This window comes from Schistocerca americana, chromosome 2 (assembly GCF_021461395.2).
Source record: "Schistocerca americana isolate TAMUIC-IGC-003095 chromosome 2, iqSchAmer2.1, whole genome shotgun sequence".
In the NCBI taxonomy this organism is placed as follows: domain Eukaryota; kingdom Metazoa; phylum Arthropoda; class Insecta; order Orthoptera; family Acrididae; genus Schistocerca; species Schistocerca americana.
The window spans coordinates 806,806,243-806,829,261 of NC_060120.1; the positions used below are offsets into that span (position 1 = coordinate 806,806,243).

The 23,019-nt window shown below is 42.4% G+C and overlaps 1 non-coding gene across 1 annotated transcript; it reads right to left on the reverse strand.

Annotated features, from left to right (window-relative positions):
• Positions 1 to 20,270: 20,270 nt before the first annotated feature.
• On the reverse strand, positions 20,271 to 20,345 carry Trnat-ugu. The gene has a single exon. It is a non-coding gene; the product is annotated as a tRNA-Thr (tRNA).
• Positions 20,346 to 23,019: the final 2,674 nt, after the last annotated feature.

Genomic DNA, 23,019 nt, shown 5'->3' on the forward strand with positions numbered 1-23,019 from the left:
CCTGTTGTTTAACGGAAAGAAAATAAAAGTGTATTGACTGTGCTGAAACTCAGTGAAACATACCTGGGTATAGAAGAAAAGAGAAGTAGTGTTTTGCTCGAGGCGTACCTTTCCAAATAGAATTTTTTTTGTCAAACATGGACAGATGAGCTTCAACCTCTACATGATTAACAAAGTAAATATTTCCTCATATTAAGCATTCCTTCTCATTCTCCAATGGGGGGCCCACAGCAAATACCAAGACTGCGCAGAACATCTTCAGTATCTATATGAGCTTTCCTTAAATGTTTTTGTATTGCTTGTGTAGCTTGAAGACGAGCTATATAGCTGGAACATGTTGCTTCATTCAATAATTAGTGAGTGAGCAAATTTTGTGGCTGGTAGTGGTCTCTGGAAAACGTTTTCATATTTTGGGAGTAGTCACGGTCGATTGACGGCCAAATGTGGCAAAACAAACACAAAAATGTAGGAATAAAATACAGGAATACAACAATATAAAGCATTGAGGTATGAAATAAATAGGAAGTACAGCGAAGCTAAGGGGAAGTGGCTGCATGAAAAACTGGAAACAGAAATAACTGTCGGGAGGAGAGACTCAGCAAGCAGAAAAGTCAAAGTAGCTTTCTGTGAAATTAAAAACAAAGGCGGTAACATTAACGTGCAATGGGAGCTCCACTGTTAACTGGACAGGACAGAGAGTACACCAAGGCCTCTATAAGAGGAGAGTTTCACCTGATGACATGATAGAAGAAGAAACAGTATTTGATATAGCAGCGGCAGGGGCTTTGGAAGACTTAAGATCGAGTAAGGCAGAAGCGACAGATAACATTCCAACAGAATTTCTGAAGTCATTGCGGCAAGCGGCAACAAAACGACTATTCACTTTGTTGTGTAAAATGTACGAAACTGGCGATATACCATCTAACTTTTCAAGAAAACATCATTAACACAATTCCGTAGATATCCGGCAAGTGCGAGAATTATCACACAATCAACAAAAATAATATACACAAAAATGAAAAAGAAAATTGAGACTGCGTGAGCTGATGATCAGTTTGGCTATAGGAAAGGAAAAGGCAACAGGGAGACAATTCTGACACCGCAGTTGATAACGGAAGCAAGACTGACGAAAACTCAATACAATTTCATAGGATCTGTCGATCTGGAAAACGCGTTCGACAATGTGAAATCCTGCAAGGTTTTCGAAATTCTGAGAAAAATAGGGTAAATCGTAGGGACAAAACGGGTAATATACAATATCTACAAGAACCAAGAGGAAACAATAACAATGGAAGACCAAGAACGAAGTGCTCGGATTAAAAATGGTATAAGACAGTCTTTCGCCCCTACTGTTCAGTCTACACATCGAAGAAGCAATGGCGAAAATAAAAGAAACATTCAGGACGGGAATTCGAATTCAAGGTAAAATGATATCAACGATAATATTCACTGATAATATTGCTATCCTCAGTGAATGTGAAGAAGAATTACAGGATCTTTTGAATGGAACGCACTGTCTAATGAGTACAGTATATGGATAGAGGGTAAACCGAAGAAAGACGAAAGTAATGAGAAGCAGCGGAAATGAGAACAGCGAGAAACTTAACATGAAAACTGGCGATCACGAAGTTAAGGTGTTCTGCCACCTCGGAGCAAAATAACCTTTGATGGACAAAAAAAGAGGATATAAAAAGCAGACTAGCAATGGCAAAAATGGCATTCCCAGCCAAGAGAAGTCTGCTAGTATCAAACATTAGCATTAATTTGAGGAAGAATTTTCAGAGAATGTAAATTTCGAGTACAGCATTGTACAGTAGTTAAACATGGACTGTGGGAAACCCAGAACTGAAGAGAATCCAAGCATTTGAGATTTATGCTGAAGAAGAACGTTGAAAATTATGTGGACAGTTAATGTAAGGAAAGAGGAGGTTTCCCAAAGAATAGGCCAGGAAAGAAATAGATGGAAAATGCTGACAAGGAGAAGGTACAGGATGATAGCACAAATGTTAAGACATCAGGGATGTGAGTCAATGGGCGAGTTGTGGCGCCAAGTTCAGAGTTAAGCCGTCGGCACACGGACCGTGCATCCGAACGTGAGCGTTGAGCGTGCTGAGTTTCTGGCGCCATAGCGTGGAATAGCACGTTCGGGAGTCTTTCCGAACGTGCAGAGAAATATCTGGCATGTCAGATATTCTGAGCGTGCGTCTGAGCGTTGACCAATGAGATGGCACAACGCCACCTACGTCACACGCACGCCGTCTCCCTTCAGTACAGAGTTGTGCGGCGCCATATTGGCATTAATTTCAAGCCTATATGTATATATGCCGTTTCTGAGCACCAGCAAATTGAGAATCACTAAAAAAACTCGTTGTTAACTGTGTGATTCGTTCCAATAAAATAATGAGAAACATCATATTCGTGGCAAAATAATTATTGTAACTTGCGTATTATGAGAGTAGGCTATTTGAAGCCAGCGACACACTGAAGATCTACCCAAAACGCATTGTTCTTGGTACAATTTGTTGTAATTAAACTTCAATTAGTAACATATCTACGATTAAGATTTTCTGCACGAGCTAAGATACTATGATTGTTGCCGTCTGCAGTATGTTATTGCTGTAGCGTAGTGTTTGGCGGTCACTGCCCCCTGCAGATTATTTTGATGGGGCGGTGGTTCGTGTCTTGCCGCTTCCAATTTTTTTTCCTAACATTCGCGTTTTTATTGGGTTCTGATACTTTATTATTAGTTTAATATAAGTACATACTATAATATTTGATGTTATGTAAATATAAGTTCACCTTTTTTTGAGGGATGACTTCGTTCGGTTGGCTTAATCTACAGGACAGCTTGCGCAACTTGTATAAAGATATTTTGCTCCTTTTTCTTTTACGCTTCGTAATTCACAAGATTCACAAGATTCTGCTACTGTGTAGGAACAGTTATCAAGTAAGACTGACCTTGTAAATTTAATAAAATGTGGGAATGATGAAAGAATGTTTATCTTATGCGGAGAAGCATTCCAAATTTGTACCGCACTGTTTGTAATGGAACTTTTATGAGGCTGTGTCCTTATTGATTGGACATGGTACTTTCATTTTAGTGGATGATGGAGGAAAATGTGTGTTTTAATAGAGCTAACGTGGGAATTTTACGCTCGCCCGTTGAGTAATCAGTGTGATTTAAGAACTTGAAAAATCCCTCAACTGCCGCTGGGGTGCGTTGCGATCGCGTATACCACGTTGGGGCCCACGTACCGTACGCACGAGTCGCATCGTTCCTGAGCGTTCAGCAGCACGCTCAACGTTAACGTTCGGCAGCACGGTCCGTGTGCCGGCGGCTTTAGCGTGGCCGCACGGGCCACTCGGCAAGCTGGGGCCCGCCAGCAAACACGTGCTGCCAAACGCTAGCTGAGGCCCGGAAACCGCGTGACTGGGAATTCCATGGTGATGCTGTGTCGATGAGAGAGACTTGTATGCCGAGAGTGCCAAAGGTGGTGGACTTTGTGAAACCATAATGGCAGACATTCCACAGTTCATATAAAAATTAATAGTAGCCACATGAATCGTGATATTTCAAAAAGAAACATGTACATTGCCATTATTTGCATGACGATTCTCATGGTGTAATCTGATTTTCAATATCTTTATTAGTTTAAAGTTTAGTATCTGATTGTAAACTATACGAATAAAACCCAGCAACGAATTTCCAAAATCTAAACCGTTCATCTGATTTCGTCGACCGACATGTCTTTAGAAAGCTATTAGTGCAAACCTAAATTGGTATGAATTTCAGGCATGTAACTTATATAGTTCATGAGTTATTGGAGGTCAAAGTGGCCAATTACTATCGATCGCGTCAGGCCATAAGTACTCGACAGTTACACGAAAAAACGGTAGCAGCATGATTATAAATATGTTTATTCATTCATGTCTTTGTTTATATACGATATATGCTATTTATGAAGAAATTGGTTAAATATTTACTGTGTTTTAGAAAGTATAGAGACATTAGGCTACTGGTCTACCTTTTGTTCTATTCCTTTGATATATGTTTATTTAATTTGTTTATATAGTTTGGATAAGAAGAGAATAGAAGCTTTCGAAATGTGGTGCTACAGAAGAATGCTGAAGATTAGATGGGTAGATCACATAACTAATGATGAAGTATTGAATAGAACTGGGGAGAAGAGGAGTTTGGGGCACAACTTGACAAAAAGAAGGGACCGGCTAGTAGGACATGTTATGAGGCATCAAGGGATCACAAATTTAGCATTGGAGGGCAGCGTGGAGGGTAAAAATCGTAGAGGGAGACCAAGAGATGAGTACACTAAGCAGATTCAGAAGGATGTAGGTTGCAGTAAGTACTGAGAGATGAAGAAGCTTGCACAGGATAGGGTAGCATGGAGCGCTGCATCAAACCAGTCTCAGGACTGAAGAGCACAACAACAACATGTTTCTAATAATGTGTCTAGAGCGTGTTTATGGTCCGGCCGTAGGAATATTTATTTAATTTCAAGTTATTTAAATGTAAATCCAGTATTTAGAATGTGTTTCATTATGTTTGTGTGGGTGCATTGGCTTGAAGACATGCCTCGAGCGCTCTAGCCAACCACAGCGCTTGTGAATGGGGAGACTGGATGGAAGAGGGAGAAGAGTTCTGAGAGTACGGCACAGGACACAGGAGGTGCTGGAAGGGAAGGCGGGACGGCCGGTCGCAGCAACTACGCTGGAGAGTGGAGTTTTGCGCGTGGTCGCGGGATATAGAAATATTTCGTAGTGCCGACTTGTGCACTTGTGAGATTTCCGTGGTTTCTGCAGTGAAGACGTATTATGCGTTTAGAAGTGAATATCTCGTGAGCTATGTTGTTGTCCTAACTATTTATGTGGAATAGGAATCTATTGTTTCCCTGTTATTCAGCCGGCCGCGGTGGCCGTGCGGTTCTGGCGCTGCAGTCCGGAACCGCGGGACTGCTACGGTCGCAGGTTCGAATCCTGCCTCGGGCATGGGTGTGTGTGATGTCCTTAGGTTAGTTAGGTTTAAGTAGTTCTAAGTTCTAGGGGACTTATGACCTATGATGTTGAGTCCCATAGTGCTCAGAGCCATTTTTGAGCCTGTTATTCAACTTATATTTTATTTAATTGCTGGACCATCGACACCAATAAGTGTTTTGCAGAAATATACCACATTCTCATAAGGACTTCTACTATCATAGTCATCATTTAAAGTCGTTAAGATAGTACCTACAGATTTTGTTTAGTTTCAATCTTTCATTTATAAGTTTCTACGTTACATTCGCAATTGCCGAGCGATAGGAACCTTCGACCATTCGATTCATGTGTATATTCATATTGTGTACTGTAGACTCAGAAGTATTGGGCTTGTACCGCGGCATTTACGTATCCCAGCCCCTAGACAACGAAACCAGCCAAATCTTCTAATATTTCAACTCTGAGTCGGAGGGTACTTAGTTGAGGGTCCACATCATTTCATTATTTTATTTGAAAGCTCGCAGGGAAGAACTATCATGGTACAAGAAGGAGCCTTGAAATGTAAAAACTGAAGAGGAAGACAGAACCTGGAATACATTCAGCAAATAATTGAGGACTTAGGTTGCAAGTGTTACTCTGAGATGAAAAGATTGAAGCAGGAGAGGAAAGAGTTGCAAGTGTTGTTCTGAGATGAAATGGGTGGTACAGGAGAGGAACTCGTTGCGGGCCGCTTCAAGTCAAGCAGAAGACTGATAACTCAATAAAATAAAACATTAGATGAAAAACGAGAATGTCACCACCAACCCTTGGGAGTAGGATTTCGAGATTAGTGTAATGTTGCTACAAGAATTTTGCTATGCTGTAATCGGGTGCTAATAGTAGAATAAAAGCGGGTTAAAAGCCGTGATCTGTCTGGGGACGTTAATCGTTGCATTGAACTAAAAACCGTATAATCACTGTTCACTGATACACTCACTAGTTCCACTGTTCCGAGGCACAGTATAAGGGGTGGGGGAGGGGGTTCGTCGCCGCAGCTGTCACTAGGGATTTTTGTCCATCTGTTGCGTGCAATCCCGCCGTCTCTGCCCTCTCATGAAGTTTCTCTTGGTGGTCTGTGTCACGTACATCTCGATTTGGTTCCATGTTTGTGTTGTCAAATTCGTGCGGCATCCTCGATTGACACGCCAGGTTGATATTCCTGGGCAAGGATGGCACTTAGTGGCTCTTCTTTTGTGCCACCCTTAGCGACCAGAGAACATCGAACTATGATTTACTGTCGCTTGACAGTAGGCATCCATCAGGAAATGTTGATAGGCGTCGTTGAAGTCTGCCAGTTTCTCTGGATAGTATATGTCAAAAGGCTCCACGCCCCTTGTGTTGTTTCTCCGCGGCCGTCTCGTCACGGTCGCGTGCGTGTGGTGCGTTGCCAGCAGATGGATTTCCGCGCGGTGGACCGCTCGCCCATCTCAGGTCGTCGCCTTCAGGGAGGGTCGCACGGGGCGGCCGCCCATTAGCTCCAGGTGCAAGGGAAAGTGTTTGCCGCATGCCCTTCTTTTGTGGTCGACCGCGCTCCCGAAGTGGCCCGGTTGACAACGTCCCCCGCTGGGAAACCCGCCAGTTTACAACTAGTCCGGCTGCTCCCGCTGTCTCGTAAGAGTTTAGCCGGTTCGCTTTCGCGTTCTCAACTGCATTCACAGAATTTTTTTTTTTTATCGTAGTTATGTGATTACACAATGTCATACATAATACCACTTAGTACTGTCTTTCACAATTTTTAAGAACAAACGTGAGACTTAATTTTTTTTTTATAAAAATAATTAGATGAATCGACAATATAAAATAAAATTTAAATGACTTTACAATGTAAAAAAAATAAAAAATTAAATGAACTGACAATATAATATAAACGTGCATTACTCAATATTCTACTTCTATCCACTACTAGTTAAGCCAATAAGCTACTTCAATGCTATTTCAACACCGTGTATATACCACTACAACATTGTTCTAATTCGTCCTCTTCTTGACGCTCGCGGCAGACGTCTTGTCACATGATAAATATGGAGAAACTTTCCTTAAACATACACAGTAAAAAGAACAATGGTTATTTACACACCAAAACATTTATACCAGTTCGCACACCTGAAAAGAGACTCGCAATTATACATTTATCATACTCATATATTCACACATAAAACAGTAAGAAAATTTCATCTAAAATTACGTTATCACAAGAATTAATCACACAGATGGCTCTGAGAAGGGTACAAATGTCTGCACTATACAGGTTATACTACATTTTCTTAACCACTTTGCTGCGATTTCGTTCCTTCTTTAAGTTACCTCTCGCTTCCAAATCAGTCATTTCGCCTGTGGTGGTTATTCTGGATTCATTTCTCATGAATGGCAAAATTGTGGTCACCTCTATTCTGTAAAACAGTTTCATCTTAACATGTTGAACTCACAACAGACACAAAAGATCCGAATCCTCCTGTAGTTTAAATGACAAATGTTTTGCTTCATCCTTATTACCTTAAACCAAGCTTTCCTTCGGTCCCATAATCAAAATTATTTACTCTTCCTCTACATTCAAGTGGGAAATTTCCTCAGTACAAATCATATAGGCTGCAGTGCATCCCGCACCAGCAAAAACAGTAAGCTGTAATGCTCACAGCATCAGCAAAACACATAAACGTCGCTTTTCTGGGACAAGTATTAACGCAGAATAAGTTTTCGAGGCTTTGGCTCAACATCAATCATGACTACAGAAAGGATCCACATTTCTGTTCCATTCTCCATTTGCTGAAAAACTGCTCGTATTTGACTACCACAATAATATTTCAGGACCACGTAAATTACACGAACCACAATTCTTCTTTCACCTTGAAGGGAATCAATATACTTACGAAATCCACAGACAGCACTTTACGTATTCAGCTATAAAGAACAAAAAAGACATATATCATCAATATTAACATATCATCGCATATTGGGAAGCCAATGGTTAAACAATCGTATTATCGCGTCCTGTTTTCAAGATTCCAGATTTACTCATTCCTTTCTCAGAGTTCTCCTGTCTTAAAATATTCATACAGCACGCATACTATAGTAAGAGATCCTCATTTATACTGACAGATATAGAATAGTAATAGATAGATAGTAGCACTGAAAGCAGAAAATCGGAAACAAGGCTACTAACAGCTGGGGACCTGGGTTTGCCAGACCCATAATACCCACAGATCGGATATTCCCCTGAGTTTATGCACTAATTCAGCAACGATCTTGCTTTCCTCAGGAGCGACTCTTTTCAATTTACACACAAAAAAAACATAAACAGCATTTTACTCGTTTACAAGGAAACCTTTTATCTTTACGTATGAATCAAACTAAATCCTAATTGCACAAGGAAAGAAAACAAATTAACAACATCACTTCAATCAATCACATAAAAACATCTTTATCATTAATTTTTACCAACATATTATTCAAAATGCATGTCACAAATTTAAACTAATCAATTCATTCTCTCCACCGTCCTCTCTACTCCCCACTGTCCTTTCTACACATTTGCCATGTCGCTCATTTGTTCCGATTGGGCGCCTTCTGCGCTGATCGTTAGTCATTGCCGGTTTTGCTCATTTCTATTTGCTGGATTATGTCTAGGGTTAGCCGGCCGAATTTCCACATCATGAGGTGCTCCGCCTACAGTCCTATTCCCACCGTGTTCACCGTGATATCGATTCTGGTTGCCGTACCTGTAGCGTTCACGATCTTGTCCACGTCCTCGATCATTTCCGCTGTTCCACCTGTGTTCGCGACTGTTACCCCAGTTTCTATACGGCCGGTCCCGATTATTGTTTCGTTCGCGTCGCGACGACCAGTCACCCCGTTGATTAGTAATACGGCCACGACGGCGGTCGCGCTGCTGTGCCCCGTAATAACTTTGTGCCTGATTAGGCGGGCATTCTGCTGTATTATATTCCAACTCTTGGAGAAGTGTTTTAAACGTTTCCACGTCCTCTTTGCATCGTCCCGCAAGAATGACGTGCCGCAAGTGCATCGGCAATTTGGTGATGCATATCCTAATTAGTTCCGCAGGCCCGTATGGGTCGTATAGGAATTGATTTGCCTGCAGCATGTGGTCGAATAGGCGTGCAGGGCTGCCGAAACCAGACTGGTTCAAATTTGGCAGCATAATTATGCCATGTTTGACCCTATCTTGTGCCGCTTCCGACCAATAGGCGGACAGAAAGGCTTGTCGAAACTCCCGAGTGGAGTTGCAGTGACGCGCTGCCGACCTCATGCGAATCGCCGGTTCGCCTTCCAAATAGCCACACATATATTCTATCTTATGTGAACTTGCCCAGTCGGGAGGAAGACAGAACTCAAATTGCTCGAGCCATGCTCGTGGATGTATTCCTTTTTGCGAATTTCGGAATATCTCAAACTTTCTCACCGTAAGGAAATGTTTGAAATCAAATCCCCGCATTTCCTCCTGGCGAGGCCCTTGAATGTTTCTATTATTCTCATGTCTGCCCCTCAAATTACATTCTTCCCTGTCGTCAAAATCTCCCTCGTGGCCGGAGTCCCTCTCTGCACTGTTCGTACGGCTATTTTTAATGCTATTGACGAGTTCGGAATCACACGCCATGCGGTTTTCCAGATGCGCCACGCGTTCTTGTAATTCGCCTGTTACAGCTCTGTTTTGCCTGTTCACTTCGAACTGTCCCTTCTGAAATCTCAGAAGCGAACGCACTACTTCGGTCTTTGCGGCCGCTACCGGTGTAGTACTGTTCTCGCTTTCCGTCAGCTTCATCGTGCCTACAATGTCCGCTAATGCCGCAATCTTATCATCAATTTGTCTCTTGTCCTCCGCCCCAGTCTGCTTCAATTGTTCTACTTGCTGTTCCAACGCGTGGATCGCTAAACTGTTGTCCGCTATTGTGTTGCTAACGGACGTGGGACAATGCGTTTCTGCCTCTTGGACCCTCGAGAGTACCTGCTGGTGCTCCCTTTGGCATTCTTCCCTCAGCTCTTGGAAATTCCTAAGTAGCCGTTCTTCGCTTTCTTTAGATTCGGCATCGCCCCTCCGCTTGCTCTGTTCTAAGGCTTGCAGACGATCATCGATTTGTTCAAATGTACGGCCTAATTCTTTCATAATATCACTTTTTATCTCACTTGCCAGATTGTTTATTCTTTGTGAGATATCATCGGACACTCTCTGCATCGACTTGTCGACTTTATTTGTCTGCTGGATTAGTTTTTCGTCTATTTGTTCGCCTAGCTCTCGGATCGATTTTTCAGATTTCTGCGTCATTTGTTCGCCTAGCTCGCGGATCGATTTCTCTGTGTTTTCTTTATTTTGTTGCAATAAGGCTTTCATGAGTTCTGCTAAATCAATTTGGTTAGTTGGAGGCAAATTAATTTCTGGCTCTGCTGTGAGCCCGTTCGTGCTGTTTTGCATTTCGTCTGAAGTATTCCCCATTGCATTTTCGGAACCGCCCGACGCGTTAATATTGGAAATCAAATTATCCCCTTGGTCCATGTTGCTTAAGTTGTTGGACCGCTTACTTTTAGCTTGGTTACGTGTTTGCATTAGTGCAATTTATACTCAGTACGCAACACACTAATCACAATAAATGTGTCCCCCAAAAATTACGACAGTCACACGAAAGATACCCAACCTAGTACACACTTTTTCACACGCAAAACAAATTTTTATCTTTGATCGAAACAGTGGAATTTACAAGCGAGAATAAAAAACACACAGACATATAACACACACAAATATAAAAAACAAAACAAGACAAACAACGCAACGCCGATCAACAACGCCGTGAATCTTTTGAACGTCTGCTCGGAAACAACACAGAAGTTGTTTGAGCGCTGTAGGAAAAAAATTAAGATTATAACACGCTCGCAATCTAACGTTTCAGAGATTCCAGAGTCTAGCGGAATCACAGAACAGGTTCGCCATGTGTAATGTTGCTACAAGAATTTTGCTATGCTGTAATCGGGTGCTAATAGTAGAATAAAAGCGGGTTAAAAGCCGTGATCTGTCTGGGGACGTTAACCGTGGATTACTGGGCAACTGTTTCATCAAATATTTAGTCTAGGTTTACCAAGTAGACTAACATTAATGATAATCTTTTAATAGTCATACAAAACCGGTAATATATATATATATATATATATATATATATATATATATATATATATATATATATATATATAAAGAGAATTTAAATAAAAAGAAAGAAATCAGTTTATATTTGGAAATTTATTTTAAGATTGTTCATTGAAATTTCAGCATATTATCCGTGAGTTATAACTGAGCTGGTGCCTTATTTACGATTGAAAAATGTGAGATTGTAATCTTACGGAACACATAAAATATGGAGCCAAGATTGGGAGACTGCATACGACACTGCATTCATAAAATAACTCACGAAGAACATTGAAACATAAGCAAGAAGAAATTAACCACAACCAACAGATTCAGTTTTTTTATACCCAAAGAAATTACGTTCATACCACAATCCTGTCCGTCATGTAATTACCACACACTGGTATACTAAATTCATATTAACTCTTTGTGAAGTCTTCGCAAAAAGAATAGCTGAGGGCTACTTTGATGATTACACCACATGCTCCACGTGGTCAATTTGGTTTACACAAAGCGTACAACTCCACAATAATTTTGATAATTAAAATACATTAGATCGAAAAGCAATTGACAAAAGCAAAACCTTGAACTGGTTACTAACGTCTTACTATTAACCTGATGGGTCAAACAGTTATATAAGCACGTGGTACTGGTCTCGCAAAGTACACTCCACGTGGGTTGAACATAAAGAAAAGCATAAAGAAAAGTTGCTATATTGTAAAATATTGTCCAGACGAGACGTTATAATCACACAAGCATTCACATTTAAGATTGATGAACTTAGTTAGAGTTACTGATCAACACGTGGCTCCACTTTACTCGCAAAGTAATGACAAACCAACTACCCCAAAATAATCTGAACTTCACACGAGAATTACACTACGCTGCAATTTAAGATAACCTTAGATATTTTAGAGCTAAACCCGAGATAAAGATGATTAAATTTTCAGTTAGGCTGAACTTAACAAATCCATTGTCCTATGGACTTAGCAGACACGCGCTTAGCCGGAGATCTTACCACTTCAGACGCTCGCCACCGCCAGACTGCAACTGCCTACTGCCGAGCGTGTTTCCTGAGGGTGGCTCACAAAGACAAACGGAAGGGGCCAAAGGGGCAGCTTCCTATACCAACATGACAACGGACGGACAGAACCATACTAAGGATAGAAACCTCTCTGCTTTAAGAAAGCGTAGCTACCTGTTCCGACGTTGGTCCTACTGTTCTCTAGCAGACAGCCTTGTCTGCTACCCTCAAGCATGCAACTACAAATACATTTGCTCATTCATACTCTCACACAGAAGGGAAGGGGGATGACAGTATCTTATCATATACAGTATATAAACGAAAGCGGATGTAGGTTCCGTATGAGACTGTGTGACATGAATTACATATAAACTGTGTTTTAAAGTGTAGTAGTGTGACAGATCGTTCTTGTTTACGTGTAAAGGTAACACGTTCCACTACTCAGTCTCCTCCCAGATAGTCAGAAACGCCACAGTACATTTAGAAGAGGAATTTATTCCATAAATGGCAACAGATTTAAGAAATTAAACATGAAAGGAATCCAACAGAGACCTTTCATTAGTGTTCAACGTCCAGTCGACAACGACGTCATTAGAGACGGAGTAAAAGCCCAGATTACAGATGGACGGGAAAGGAAATCGTCCGTGCCCTTTCAAAGGAACCATTCCGGAATTTGCCTGAAGTGATTTTGGGAAATCACAGAAAACCTAAATCGGGATGGCCGGACACGGGTTCGAACCATGTTATTCCCGAATACGACTCCAGTGTGCTAAGCCTGCGCCACCTGTCTCTGTAACTTTGGGGAACAGATTGCTGGAAGCTGTTCTGAGATCTCTAGTTGCCATGCTTCCTTTAGCGCAGACACAACACCACAGACAACAGACTTGCATGGCGCAGAAACGGAATAGACTACTCTTGCTTACAGACACAACAACAACATACATATTCATAAAGCAAAACAGTTACATTTGGAGGGCTGGGGTAATGTAAGGTTTCTAGAATATTTTTCGTATTCCAAGAAAGTGATGTGAGCACCCTTTTATTAGATGTGTCATACTTCGTACTAGTTCACTGGATATTTTTCAAACAGGACAACAATAGTCGATATGTTACGCCACAGAGGTTATGCATACAAGCAGTGTGATCTTTGGTCGTCACTAGTATTGTCGTTGACTGTGTAGCATTCATTGATAAGTGAGTGAGTGAGCCCGGTGTTGGCCACACTGCTGAGAGGCCTGGAAACAATTAGCAGGACGCAGAGGTGCAAAGACAGAGGATGCTGCTTTTTGCAAGTGTGATTTTGTGAAGAGTGATTTCAGAAGTGTGAAGAAGTAACGTTTTTCCTGCATTGCTTGTGTGGGAGTAATTTGTGGTGAAATTAGTATGAAATATCCTCAGTCGCACAGTCATTTAATTAAAATATAACTGGTGTCAGCCTCTAGTAGTAGCTCATCTTCAGATAGCGCACTGTAAAGATAAAAATTAAAACTGCTGATTTAAATAGGAAAAACAAGAAATATTGAAAAGAATACATGTTAAAATGATGTGTCGTTACCCATGCTGCTGACGATGTCGCCTGGAACAACTGTGCTGACTCCAGTCGCAAATTGCTGCTAACGCCTGAGCAGCCACTGGTTGCGTAGAGTGGAAGAGAGCGCCGTGAGCCGCACGACGTCAGTGTCAGCCAATGGGAAGCGATTTACACGTCGTACATTAAAATTTGAACTGGTGTATTCAATGGTTACATGGGTACTTTTTATATCTCATTCTACACTCAGGTTCAGAAAGAAAAACACCTCGAAATACTACATATAGTACGTACATAATCACAGGACGTGTACATTAGTATGTTCTGCACAAACGATTAGCATTTCAGTCACCTCGGCTCGGCATGTTGTAGCGATGCAAGGGGAACCAAATTTGTTACAAAGGTCAGTAAATTACTCAACGGACAGTATTTTTCAGTACAGGTATTTCTTTCATTCCAAGCAAGTGTCGATTCGTGACGTCATGGTCCAGACACGAGTTGACTGTAATCTGAATCCGTTTTAGCAAACTAATAATTTCTCTCAGGCGATAAAATTTTATTGGTTATGAATTACATGTTCTTGAAGTTTATTCAGAATCGGAAATGTTTAGTTATCAATTACATGCAATAATTTATTTGTTCAATATAAAGGTGTTTTGAATTTTATATGTATAAGAAACAAGTGTGAATTTATGTGCAGCTTTACCTCTGAGACGACTTATCACTTAGTGTTAAAAATGAGAGTGACAGTTCGCTGACCTATGTGGTGAATTTTATTTTGTGGCCTTGACCCGAAGGGAGAGTAAATCCAGTTTCATTTAACCTGTACGTGAGATAGACACATCACGTTATTACAAAAGAGTCGTTTAGTCCATTAGGGAAAAATGAAACCTGCGAGCTCGATTTGAAATACATTACCCGCCAGTGCGTGATCGAGCTGTCCAGTAAACTGCGTACAGTAGCAGCAAATGCGTTTGGACTTAATGCACGAAGTTGAAAAATAATTTTTGAGACAAGTGCTGATTTTGACAAAAAATGAACCGAAAGTTTATTCGTAATATCGAGGTCCAGTTTTACTTGAGACACGTATCACCTTGTTGATTACGTCGCCTAGCAACGCTGTAAAGCAGCTTAATTAATTCATTAGAACGATTTGCGAAGTAGTAAGGCCCATTACACACACAAAGTGTCACACGAAGTTTGCTGAGAGTATGAGAGTGTTTTTCTTTCCATAAATGCCAATAAACCGGCAGTTTCAAAAGTTAAATTATTAACCGTTGTGTAACTTCATTGATTGTCCTACACCACTACGGAACTTATTGTATCGTGTGTCTTCACAAGAAGTCTCAAGAAGCTGGAATAAACAAGAAGAAGAAAAAGACTAAAGAAGAGGCATCGGTATAATGTGTTCTGTTGGTAGTAAGCACGGGTCCCTCCAGGCCCTGATAACTTGTTCCATACGTTATGGCGTATAAGGCACCAATTGGCTTCCTATTGGATAGCCATTCATCCAGCGTTCACCTGGTTCCAATGTTCTTCAGCGGTGGTTGTTGTGGTGTCACCGCCAGAAACCACACTTGCTAAGTGGTAGCCTTTAAATCGGCCGCGGTCCATTAGTATACGTCGGACCCGCGTGTCGCCACTGTCAGTGATTGCAGACCGAGCGCCGCAACACGGCAGGTCTAGAGAGGCGTCCTAGCACTCGCTCCAGTTGTACAGCCGACTTTGCTAGCGATGCTACACTAATAAATACGCTCTCATTTGCCGAGACGATAGCATAGCCTTCAGCTACGTCATTTGCTACGACCTAGCAAGGCGCCATTACCAGTTTATATTGAGATTGTTATTAATGTATCAACAAGAGCGATGTTCTCCAATTATGGATTAAAGTTAAGTATTACATCAACTACGTACTTTATTTGCTACTATAAATTCCCTTAACTGTTCCGCACCTCACGCCAGTCTGCGTGAGCTTAACGCGTGCCTTTCGGCATCCTCGCATAGTGACTTGGCTGTCTTGCCAAGTCACAACAGTTGTCATTGGGTCAGAGCACCGCTGTCGTCGTTTCACCATATCTCACACTTTTTTTCGATTGGTGACAAGTCTGGCGATCTGTGACACCAAGAAGACGCATGTTCGTGCAGTGGACTGGATGAAAAAGGGCGTTGTGCAGAAAGGGTATGGCTACTGGTAGCAGGATGTCATTCGCGTAGATCACACTGAACACAGTGTCCTGGACACATACCAGCTGTGATTTGTGGTTGAACCCAAAAACACTGCCCATCACAAGGCCTTGAGTTGCCGCAGTATGTCTTGTGCGAATGCAGTCACTGTGATGCCGCTCCCCTGTCTGCGCCGAACCAAAATATGGCCATTATTTTCAAACAAATAGAACCTAGTTGCGTCCGAAAACACTATCTAATGTGTTACACTGTTCCAAAGTTGCGCCAGAGCCGAGGAGGACGCACATATGTGGTGCAATGGCATTCGGGTGATGTATCGGTCTTCTCGGGGGTGGTCTGGGTGATAAGACCTGACCGATCTCGTTGTGTTCTACGGCCTTCCGCTAACCAGTCTGTACACACCCTTGCATTGCCGAAAGACTTCGTCCCACACGAGCAGCAACTTCCTGGATGGATACATCACGTTCTCTCATGCCAATAATGCACCCTCTTTCAAACACACTGATGTGACGGTACGTATCGCGCATACTTCCGCGAGACGTCCTGCACACTGATCCATTGCCTTCGGTTTATGGCGACAACAACAGCCGCAGGCACATTTTACCGGTAGTTGGTGCTGCGACGCGATATCGAGGTTGACCTCGTACCCGCTGGCCAACGTAGTTCAAATGGTGATCTGTTCTGCAGAACATACTAATGTACTTGTTCTGTGAATATGAACATCCTACATCTAGTCACTCAAGGTGTTCGGTTTTCTTCTATATATAAAATTGATGACTTGACAGCAGTTGCTAAGGAAACAGCATCTTCGTAATGCTATCTTTTGCCTAAAGATAGCGTTCCGTTTTTAAGTTTTGCCTATCTAGTTGGCTAGTTATTTAATCTTTATAAAACTGGTTCAACGAATGTGATATCCATAGGACACTGAAACTCGTATTTTTGGCCGCTAACAGTTAAATTTATGTACATATTAAATGGAATAAAATGATTCTAAAGAATCCGCCTCGATTGCGAATAGAAACCGGATGTTGACCTAGATTTCAGCACGGATAACCACGCCTGCTTCGGAACACACCAAAACTACAAACTGCCTAAAGAGGCATGGTCTAAAATTAATCCAGAAAGCTCAAAAGGGCAAAAGACTCGCATAAAATGTAAAATAAACGGTACGTGTGTACCATGTCAACAGCTGTACTTAGCTCAAAAGTCAGAAGCGTGCTTCCTCACCCCAGCCAACGTTCGGTGGGCCGCAAGTCTTTTGCCCTTTCGGGCGTTCTGTATTAATTGTTGGACCATGCCTCTTTAGGCACTTTGTAGTTTTAATGTGTTCCGAAGAAGGCGTGGTTATCCTCGCCGAAACCTAGGTCAACATCCGGTTTCTATTTGCAATCGAGGCGGATTCTTTACAATCATTAAATTATTCACGATTTCTGATGATCTGCAATGATAAAAGTTCTCATTTTAAATGGACGTTCAGACCTTAACGTACGACTTGTAAATCGCTTCACATTGGTGGACGTTGATGTCTAGCGGCTCACGCGCGCTCTGTTTACTCTATAAGTCTATATAACCCGTGTCTGCTCAAACGTTAGCAGCAGTTTGCGACTGGGGTCAGCCCAGCTGTTCTAAGCGTCACCATCGTCAGTCGGATGGGTAGCGATACATTATTTTGATCTATATTCTTTCTAATGTTTCCTGACTTCACTTACCACTGCGGCAAAGCCCTTGGCAGTTTTTCACATAGCGTTTACGCAAACACACCACTTGTATTGTTCAGGTTCACATTACAACACAGACATAAACATTAGGAACAGGAAAACAGTTTACATACACGACAACAACAATCAACAATACTAGAATAGGAGAGTCATAAACGTTGAAGAATTTAGATCATAAAGAGAGCACACATTCATGAAACTGTTACTGATAATAATACTGGCTGCAGAAGTGTGTGGTCAGATATGTGGGAGGCTTACCTCAAAAAGTGGCCAGAGCTCTGAACAAGGTCTCGGCAACGGACAGGCCATGCACACAGCATCGGTGCCGCTAGTAACGGGACAATGGTCCATTGTTTGCTGATGGTCGGAATGGCGCTCCCAATTGTTAGTCCGGTACCGTACACGTGTTTTGCTCGCGGCGGGCTCTCCTCTGAAGAAGATAGCACGGAGGTCTTCGGAGTTCTGGCACAATGTCGCAAGTAAAAAGACGGAACAGGAGAAGAATAGCGTCACTTTTAAGTGACTGGCCTGTCCGGAGAGTGTCGGAAACTTATGTCCGGAACCACGAAGCAGTTTTTGCCGCGACGACCTGCAGTACGAGGGACAAAATATGAGAGCGCTCACAAGCGTAGTGGCACAGAGCTCCAGAAGCCTGCAGACATCGCAGCACGGGTTACGACATGTCTTTTTGGAAATTTTCGATACAGTTCCACACCATCGCCAAGTGAAAAAAAAAAAAAAACACAAAGAGAAAAATGAATCGCAAAATCAAGATGGAGTTGTGCGACGTAAAAAAAAGCTCGTAGGTGTGTTCCTGCATCTGAAACATGATGTCCGTATTTCGTGCCAGTCAGCTACAACGGTCGTAATAATTTGTTACCTTCGAGATAGGACGTGATGAGCAGGTGTCACGAATGTTACAAATGCTTTTAAGGCGACAGAGACGCGATATCAGCGTCCTACTTAGAACGGAGTCGTATTATAGGGCTACGAACAGCTGGGTGTTCCTTGTGCGACACTGCAGAGAGACTTGGCGGCAATATAACCACTGTACATTACTGCTGGAAGCCGTGGTCACGGGAACGTACGGTCGGAAGAACATCAAGCTACTGGCACTGCCGAGAGGGAAGACCATCGTGTTGGGAGTATGGCTCTGGCTCACTGCACTGCGTCTGCAGCAGCAATTTCAGCAGCAGTTAGTGCCACAGTGACACAACGAACTGTTACAAATCGGTTACTTCAAGAACAGCTGTGAGCCAGATGCCCTGTAGCGTGCCTTCCACTCACCTCAAACCAACGCCATTAGCGACTTCAGTGGTGTCAAGCGAGAGTCAATTGGAGGGCAGGGTGCAGCTTTGTTTTGTTTGTGATGAAAGCTAGTTTTGCTTTGGTGTCGGTTATGTGGTGGTTTACATTGGACCAACACCTGGAATTATGGTCTGGCGTGCGATGTCGTATGACAGCTAAGCTCTCCCGTGGTTATCCCAAGTATCCTGTCTGCAAATTTGTACGTCAGTCTGGTTATTCAATTAGTTGTGCTAGCATTCATGAACAGCATCCCAGGGGTTGTCTTCCAACAGGATAAAGCTCGCCCAACAGCGGTAAATCCAGCATGATCTTCAGAGCGTCAATATGTTGCCTTGCACTGCTCGACCGCCAGAGCTGTCTCCAATCGAGACAACTACAGCGCCATCCATAACCAAAAATAACTGTCGCCGTATTGATAGACCAAGTACAACAGGCATGGGAATCGAGCCCACAAACTGACATCCGGCACCTGTTCAAATGGTTCAAACGGCTCTAAGCACTATGGGACTCTACATCTGAGGTTGGACTCGCATTCGGGAGGACGACGGTTCAATCCCGTCTCCGACCATCCTGATTTAGGTTTTCCGTGATTTCCCTAAATCGTTTCAGGCAAATGCCGGGATGGTTCCTTTGAAAGGGCACGGCCGATTTCCTTCCCAATCCTTCCTTAACCCGAGCTTGCGCTCCGTCTCTAATGACCTCGTTGTCGACGGGACGTTAAACACTAACCACCACCACCATCTGAGGTCATCAGTCCCCTGGACTTAGAACCACTTAAACCTAACTAACCTAAGGACATAAAACACATCCATGCCCGAGGCAGGATTCGAACCTGCGACCGTAACAGCAGCGTGGTTCCGGACTGAAGCGCCTAGAACCGCCGGGGCCGGCACCTGTACAACGCAGTGCATGCTCGTTTGCATGCTAGTGTTCAACATTCTGGCAGCTACACCGGTTGTTAATGAACCAGCATTTCACATTTACAATGGCTTGTCTGTCGCGTATACCTATGATCTTGCAATGTTAAACATTTACATATGTCACCTACACAAATGTATTCTCGAAGTCTTATTAATGTAAATTAATTATTTTTGTTGCTACGATTTTTTACCGTTCTTGTTCACGTGGAAAGTTCGAAGATATACGACGGAACCAAGACTCAATATGTCGTACAGTGTATCTCAAGGACCACTGAGATCCATGATGTGTGTAAGTGACCAGGCGGATAAATCATTCTAAGGCTGTTCAAAGACAACGTAGCTGTGTACAATAAGGTATGAAATTACAATGAAATGAACACCCTTAGCTGCTTACAGGCGTTGACATACGTCAACGGGGACAGATAAAAATGTGTGTCCCGACCGGGACTCGAACCCGGGATCTCCTGCTTACATGGCAGACGCTCTATCCATTTGAGCCACCGAGGACACAGAGAATAGCGCGATTGCAGGGATTTATCCCTGGCACGCCTCTCACAAAACCCACATTCTCAACGTATTGTCCCGCACTACATTCGTAGTGCCCCCGCCCATTATACTCAGATGTGCCCGAACTCTTACGGGAATCGGCAACGCGCCTCGAGTAATGAGTATAATGGGCGGGGGCACTACGAATGTAGTGGGGGACAATACGTTGAGAATGTGGGATTCGTGGGAGGCGTGCCAGAGATAAATCGCTGCAGTCACGCTATCCTCTGTGTCCTCGGTGGCTCAGATGGATAGAGCGTCTGCCATGTAAGCAAGAGGTGCCGGGTTCGAGTCCCGGTCGGGACACACATTTTCATCTGTCCGCGTTGACATATGTCAACGCCTGTAAGCAGCTAAAGGTGTTCATTTCATTGTAATTTCATTCTAACGAGCTGCTTGGTCACCGGTGGTATCTGTTATTCCGGACATGTCCGAAAGAACAGATGCCATCTTAGTAAATATATAATAAGGTATGAATTTAGAAACTTGTTACGAGAACTTTCAGACGAGACGTGTCTGACGCAAACATTGGCGGATGACTCTGAACTTTAGCAAACGTCATGCACTGCACATTAATGTACGAACTGATCCGAAATAGTTCGGTCACGCAGTCGGCGAACAGTCTAGGAAAATCGCACTTTAGCACAGTAACTGTTTGTCACCCTTCTATTAAATCTACCAGTTTTAGACAAACAAGTGTTTGCTTACGTTTTCTCCAGCTCCTTAGTAAATCCAATTGCAATCACTTAAACACATTTTTCCCTGCGAATTTATCTTTCTGATACTCTCTATACAGTAGTTTGTTTCACTGTTTTGTTTTCATTATGCCGCCATGTCGTTTGAATTTGTTCCAATACGTTTTCATTTTATTTGTGTGCATGTATGCATGTCTCCACTAGAATTTAATGCACTTGATTTGACTGTTCGCTTATAGTGTTGAATAACATTCAGTTGCAGAGTACTGTTTCATCATTCATGACTATTTTGCCCTGTATCATAGCTTTTTAGACGTGGTACTTTTCTTCTGTTGTTAATAAGTGGCACAAATAATTACTGTGTTCTAAGATCTGCTGGTCTGTCTCTACACCACATGAGTGGTGACTGCTTTCATTTAAGTGGGCAGCGAATGTGGAGTGTGCGCTCTCGTTTTTCTATGCTCTTAAATGTCCAGAATATCTTATTTGTAAGTTTTTACATGTCTGTCTCGCATGTGTCTACTCATGTGAAGGGCTTATTTCAATAGTAGTACAAGTCCATTACCTCCACTTTTCTGCCTATAATGGTTCTGAAATTAATGATCCAAACAAACAGAAAGCAAGGTTCATTCTAGCAAGAAACCATATGCTTGAATATTTCTGGTATCTCAACTGCAGATTTTTCAGCGCTCATTTAACTTTAGGATTCTGTATCTCAAAACGAACAAAAATGGACTTGTAGCACTATTGAAATAAGCCCTTTAAGTGATGTTCGGTCAATTGATCTATTACTAATGCCACTATTCGTGCCTGAGGATGCTCTGTTGTTCGACCGGAAATGGTTGTTTTAATGAAGATGTGGCACACAGCTGTTGTGGCAATTCATGCTTCCTTTTACTTGCCCTGTCTTCCCAGTTGCCAGCATTAGCGATAATTGCAGTCCTACTCCTTCGGAAGACTTTCCTCGTCATTCCAATTATTCCTGCTCTCCATGTTAATCTCAGCTGTCCGCTCTTCCTACTTCTCGGTGGCACTCATTCCAGGATTACTTTTGCTCGTCGTACCTACTCCTTTCGTCGCGCATAACCATACCACTGAAGAGCTGTTTTTTTTTTCAATTCTTTGAACGGCTACTTGTTCTAAATCCATTATCTCTCTAATTTCCTCTTTTCTTCATCTCTCTTCGTTGTTCTCAATGTTCCATCCATCCCTGATGCATTTACTCCTCACATGTCCGTAAGGGTCTCCCCGTCTGCACCATTTGTTAATGTATTTCTTTGCTTGTTTTGATAGTGTTCTGCTCCACAAAACTCCACTTTCCATTACAATTGTACCTGCTGGGTGCTGCCTTCCACATCTGTTTTACAGTTTCCAGAAACGCAGATAATCGGTCCTAAATTTTTAAACAGCATTACTGTTTCAATGGCTTATTGCGGCAGTACTATATCCATAACACCTCTTCCCATTACTCGATATTGTGCTATACTCATATTTATTCTAAGTCCGTCTCGTTCAAATGCTTCCATTAACTTCTTTATCATAAACTTGTATCCGCCCTGCTTTGTGCTATCGATATTTAATTGTGGGTACATAATAATGAGCAGGCAGTTCCATACTGCAAAGAAATTCCTATCCCTCTGCGCTACTGATTCCACTTTTCGGTATATACTGCACATTTATTTGAAACTGGCGAGGGACAGACTGCAGTCTTACGATGTTTGGAATAGCTGTTTCAACTTCCTACTTTAACCACTGCGTATGATTGCTAACATATTCACTTCAATAACTTGTCATATGTCTTGACCACATTTTTTTTTTATTACCAAAACACCTTGTCTCGTGATTGAGAATGCTAACGTGATACAATGTACACTATGTGATCAAAAGTATCTTGACACCTGGCAGAAAATGTCTTACAACACAATGACAAAACACGACCAC